At 47.4% G+C, this 6,401-nt stretch overlaps 1 pseudogene; it reads left to right on the top strand.

The window, feature by feature from the left end:
* Window positions 1–2,221: 2,221 nt before the first annotated feature.
* LOC147986448 (uncharacterized) lies at window positions 2,222–5,868 on the top strand (annotated as a pseudogene).
* The last annotated feature ends 533 nt before the right edge of the window (window positions 5,869–6,401 follow it).

The raw sequence follows: 6,401 nt of genomic DNA, 5'->3' as shown, positions 1-6,401 counted from the left end.
ATAAGAAAAGTACTAAAAATTCCGTCCAAAACATCAAAAACCCTAACCTAACTCAGACAGGAATCTTTGGCAATTTCCGGATCAATCTCGGTCTCACCGATTGGTTTGCTTCGGTCCCACCGAGTGAACGTGGCCAACTCTCTGTAACCTTCTGTAATTTCCGGATCAATCTCGGTCTCACCGATTGGTTTGCTTCGGTCCTATCGAGTCAACATTGCCAACTTTCTTGTAAATTTTCGGACAAACTCGGTCTCACCGATCAAATCAACTCGGTCGGTCGGAAATGACTCTGCAGCTTCCGTTTCTGACCTTGTTTTTCCTCCACAAGTTGCATACGACCTCAGATTAAGACGATATTTATATGAAAATCAATCGTTTCGATGAGACGAAGACAATTCATGTAGATAATTTTTCCATACGAGGTAGTCCTGGGGGCATAATCAGCCGAATAGTATTCTGAATACAAAATCTTGGTATTTCGAATACAACTTCGGCCTTCGAGATAAGATCGGACGGCGATGGCCTAAACTTCAAAGATGTTCATATCGACAATACGAAACTTTTTTATGTAGATCACTTCTCCATTTGAAGCCATATTATTTAAATTCTTGACCATGCCAAAATCTGGTGTCAACACCATGTTGTATTTACACATATCGAGCATATTGTGTGTATGATTGAAATGCTTGGTATGTGTGGGATCCTACAATCTAGTTGTTTATCCTTGACAGCCTCTCTTATAGGGAAATGTAGCCTAGTGCTTCGATGAGCCATAGTAGTCCGCTACAGCCCGGTTCACCGGAGTCCTGCTAGCCCAGCACTGCTTCTCCGGAATACTTTACTGGCCGGCATGTGTTTCACTTCGTTCATGTGTCTGTCCCTTCGGGGAAATGTCACGCGGTGACATCCGGAGTCCTACCTAGCCTGCTACAGCCCGGGTTCCTGGAGTCCTGTTAGCCCAGTGCTACAGCCCGGATTCACATGCTGTTGACCGACATGCTCGATGTTGATTCATGTATGCCTGTCCCCGTAAGTTTGTGCCGCTTTGGGTTCATGACTAGCCATGTCGGCCCGGGTTCTCTGTCATATGGATGCTGGCGACACTATCATATACGTGAGCCAAAAGGCGCAAACGGTCTCGGGCCATGGTAAGGCGACACCCGTGGGAATACCGTGCGTGAGGCCGCAAAGTGATATGAGGTGTTACAGGCTAGATCGGTGTGACTTGGAATCGGGGTCCTGACAGCGTTGGCATCAGAGCCGGACTGCCTGTAGGTTCGTTGAGCCAGCTGGTCGATGTCGAGTCTAGAAATGCTTTAGTTATATGTAGGAGAATTGATTGTGGGAGGGAACGTAAGGCTCTTTTACTCCTTTACCTTATGCCCTCTGATCTTACTCATTCTCTTCTCATTCTACGTGGGTTAAGGACTAGGCTCTCTTCTCTCTATCAGGTTCACGTGTTACTAATCCGTAGTAACTTATAGGATTGTGGGTTCAAGCCTTAGTTCAGTTTCTACTACTTTTAGTATGTTGTCAGTTGAACCAGAACCTCGATATGATGTTGTTGAGTGGTTTTGCCAACTGTTGTGAATGTCTCGAATCTTTTTCTGAGCATTTACAGCCGTTATGCTGTCAGATTTCTCCCAGGAAATTCTAATGCCTTTGCATTATTTCATGCTTTCAGATGGCCACCCGTTCACAGAATCAAGTGGTTCGTCTAACTCGGTGCCTCAATGTACATGGTCACACGACCATGCTGGTCCGAGTGATGGTCGAGACAGGCTATCGATGGTATCCTGAGTATACCGTTGAGGAGCAGTTTCGAGACTTCAATCAGAGCCAATACCTTTGTACCGTCAGGATATACCCCTCTTATCCTGGAGCTACTGAACCCCTCCACTGCTCTTATGGACTTGGGGTTACTATCGAGATGTCCGTGCAGGACGCAACTTACTCAATGATGACTATCATTCGAGCCAGAACTGCCTTGCTTCGGAACACCGATTTCTGCTACATGCCAGCCTCACTCCCTGGGGCACAGGGGTACTATCAGGCTTTGTACTGTGACTCTACACATGAGGATTCACTACTCCACACCATTGCCGAGATGCTTGAGGACAAGGACCGCGAAAATCGTGCCTTGTAGATGGAGCTCTTCAACTCTCGTTCTGACCACTAGGCCACTCTGACGCGGTTTGCACCTGCCGTGCAGGCTGGATACATGGACATGAGGGACCTGTACCCCGTGCGGTCTGGGTTGCTAGATTGTATGGACTGGCGTGATGTAGGAGGCATCACCCCTCCCCGTGGACCCCGTCTGCCACCGTTTGTTGGACCAAGGCCACATCCGAGTCCCTATGGACCTCAAGCTCCACAGGACCAACTGTTTCCAGATGATCATGTTCAGCTCCCAGGACATGGTGGTGATCCCTATGAAGATTACTATGGAAACGTCTGAGTTGGTAGTAGCTTCACTAGTATTGTAATAGTTGTATCCTCCACAGTCCTGCGTGACCCGTGGAATACGACTTGGTGTGTATCACGTTCCGAAGGTGTAGAAAATAATGTATAGGAGCTTGGAATGCCTCCGATGAGATGTAACGTCTTTCACCTTAGTTGTACTCTAGCCTGGGCTTGTACTAAACTATGTACGGTGTGTATGACTGATGGTATATATATGTCAGTTTCTATATTACCATGTCGTGCGAATAAACATCTCAGCATTCCATGTTATCCATTACATTCCGCACTTCCTTGCCAAGATTGTGCCATCCTCGTCTAAACCATTGTCTTGTTTTTCCTAGGATGGTCAACACCCGCAGCAACCCTGCTGCCCCGGAGCAGGGTGAAGCCAGTGCAGCTAGGGATGAGAATCTGCCTCACCCGCCTTCTCTGGCCGAAGTTATGCTAGAGGCAGAAAGAAACAACCGTGAGGCTAACCGCTTGCTGGAGCGGATTGAGCAAAATACTGCACGTCATCAGAGGAATGACTTGGTGTCAATCAATGACTTTGTCAAGTTGTTCCCACCAAAGTTTAATCATTTCGTCGAGCCCCTCGATGCGGATGATTGGCTTCACAGCATCACCCATAAGCTACGTTCTGCCAATGTAGCCGAAGCTGATAAGGTTACCTATGCTGCCTATCACCTCGAAGGCCTTGCTAGCCTTTGGTGGGAAAACTTTGAGGCTATGCGCCCGGCTGGCCAAATCACTACTTGGGCTGAATTCAGTGAGGCTTTCTGTGAGCATCACATTCCGGAGGGTCTCATGGATCGTAAGCGGGAAGAATTCTGTAATTTCACCCAAGGCAAACTGACCGTGGATGCATACAGTCGTGAGTTTGGAAATCTGGCATGTTATGCTCCTGAAGAGGTATCCACCAACGCCAAGAAGCAGGCAAGGTTCCGCAAGGGACTTAGCCCCGAGCTTCACCGTGATCTTCATCCGCACGAGTGCACCTCCTTTCAGAAGCTGGTCAATAAGGCCATCAGTGCTGAGACAAGTCAGACTGACTATGATGCCTCACGCAAGCACTCCCGTGACTTTGGTTCTTCATCCGGCTCTGGATCTCAGAAGCGCCGGGTGTGGATTCCAAACACAGCGCTGCCACCCGGGTTCACTCCGAGGCCATCCTTCAAGGCGCCTCGCCCCAACCAACAGTTTGCACCGCCTAAGACCTATGGTGGCCCCGTTGCTGATGCTGCTCCACGCCCCAATGTTGTGACATGTTTCAAGTGTGGAGAGCCGGGTCACTACAGTCGAGAGTGTCCCCAGAACAACAACCCCAACCAGTCTGGAAAGTCCGTTGGCCATGGTAAGCTAGCGGGAAAGACATTCTGCGCCAAGCCAGCCACCACCGCACATGGCCATGTCAACTATGTCTCAGCTGAGGAGACTCGTGATGATCCTAACGTCGTCCTTGGTACGCTCCTTGTTAATTGCCATCCGGCATCTGTTCTTTTTGATACTGGAGCATCTCATTCATTCATATCTGAGAGCTATGCTCGATTGCATAACACGACATTCTGTGACATGTCAACTTCCATGGTAATTCAAACTCCGGGTTCCAAATGGAAAACCTCTAGAGTAAGCCATGGGAATGAAATTCTTGTCGATAGACTTGTCTTCCTTGCATCACTAATAGATCTCAAGTCCTCGGACATAAACATCATCTTGGGTATGGACTAGATGTCAGCCCATTATGCTAAGATTGATTGCTCTACTAGAACTGTTCAACTTACTCACCCATCGGGCAAGACAGTCAATGTCTTAACTCGAGTGGCCAAGCGCCAGCTTTACTCCCTAAATGCCAACCCCCTTCCAGACCTTGAAGATATTCCGATAGTCCGAGACTTCCCAGATGTCTTTCCAGAAGAATTGCTAGGTGTTCCACCTGACAGGGATGTCGAGTTCGTGATAGACCTTGTTCCAGGAACCGTCCCAATTTCTAGAAGACCCTATAAGATGGCACCCTTAGAACTAGCTGAGCTTAAGAAACAACTCGATGAGTCCTTGAAAAAGGGTTTCATCCATCCTAGTTCTTCTCCTTGGGCTTGCCCCGCACTCTTCGTCAAGAAGAAGGATGGAACGGATCGGATGGTTGTAGATTACCGACCTGTCAACTTGGTCACTATCAAGAACAAGTATCCGCTCCCCAGGATCAACGATCTGTATGATCAGCTCGCTGGATCCTCAGTCTTCTCCAAAATGGATTTGAGGTTGGGTTACCATCAAATCAAAATCAAAAGCGGGGACATTCCCAAAATGGCCTTTGTTACTCGCTATGGCCAATACGAGTACACCGTCATGTCCTTTGGTTTAACCAATGCCACAACCACTTTCTCTAGGTTAATGAACTCGATCTTCATGGAGTATTTAGATAAATTCGTCGTGGTATACCTTGACGACATACTCATCTACTCCAAGAATGAGGAAGAACATGCCAAACATCTAAGGCTGGTATTGACGAAACTTCGAGAGCATCGCCTTTATGCCAAATTCTCCAAGTGTGAATTTTGGTTGCCAGAAGTGACCTACCTAGGCCATGTAATCTCTGGTAAGGGTATTGCTGTCAATCCCGAACGAGTTCAAGCCATCCTTGATTGGACTCCAACTGAAACGGTCAAGCAAGTTCGGAGTTTCCTTGGCTTAGCGAGCTATTGTCGCTGCTTCGTCGAGAATTTCTCCAAGGTTGCTAAACCTCTAACTGAACTCCTCAAGAAAGATATAAAGTTCGAGTGGACCCCACAGTGCGAGTTCAGCTTTCAGGAACTGAAAAGACGCCTGACATCTGCTCCCGTACTGGTGCCACCAGATTTCTCCAAGGACTTTATTATCTATTGTGACGCCTCGCGACAAGGACTAGGTTGCATACTCATGCAAGATCGTCAGGTAATTGCTTATGCTTCACGGCAATTACACCCACATGAGGAAAACTATCCAACACATGATCTAGAGCTGGCAGCTGTAGTCTATGCACTTAAAACTTGGCGACATTACCTTCTCGGTAATCGTTGCGAGATCTTCACCAATCACCAAAGTCTGAAATATATCTTCACCCAACCGGATTTGAATCTCAGGAAAAGACGTTGGGTCGAGTTGATCCCAGCTTACGACTTAGGGATAACTTACACCCCGGGAAAAGCCAATGTTATGGCTGATGCACTAAGTCGTAAATCCTATTGTAACAACTTGATGTTACAACAAGGTCAACCACTTCTCCATGAGGAATTTCGGAAGCTTAATCTTCACATTGTTCCTCAGGAATTCCTATCTACCTTGGTGGTGAAACCGACCCTTATGGATCAGATTATAACCGCTCAGCGGTATGACAAGGGGATATCTCAGCTGCTACATGTTTCTTTGTGAACGATCAAGGTGTTGTCTTCTTTGAGAACCGCCTAGCGGTTCCCAAGAAACAACAACTACGACAACTGATCCTTAAGGAAGCTCATGAATCCCTCCTCACCATTCATCCCGGCAGTACTAAAATGTATCAAGACCTACGCCAGAGGTTTTGGTGGACTAGGATGAAGAGAGAAATTGCTCATTACATTGCTAACTGCGACGTCTGTCGTCGTGTTAAAGCAAAGCATCAACGGCCTGCTGGCACCCTTCAACCTTTGGCTATTCCGGAATGGAAATGGGATAAAATCAGTATGGATTTCATTACCGGGTTTCCCAGGACCAAGAGAGGGAATAATGCTATCTTCATCGTTGTCGATCATCTTTCCAAAGTACGTAGCCCACTTCCTACCTATTCGTGAGAGTATAACCGCTAGCCAGCTAGCTGACTTGTACATCTCCCGAATAGTGGCTTTTCATGGTGTCCCATTGGAAATTAACTCAGTCCGTGGGAGTCTCTTCACCTCTCGATTTTGGGAAAGTTTCCAAAATGCTAT

This window comes from Triticum urartu, chromosome 2A (assembly GCF_056163025.1).
Source record: "Triticum urartu cultivar PI428250 chromosome 2A, HENAU_Tu73, whole genome shotgun sequence".
Classification (NCBI taxonomy): Eukaryota; Viridiplantae; Streptophyta; class Magnoliopsida; order Poales; family Poaceae; genus Triticum; species Triticum urartu.
This window is presented reverse-complemented; position numbering and strand designations above follow the sequence as displayed.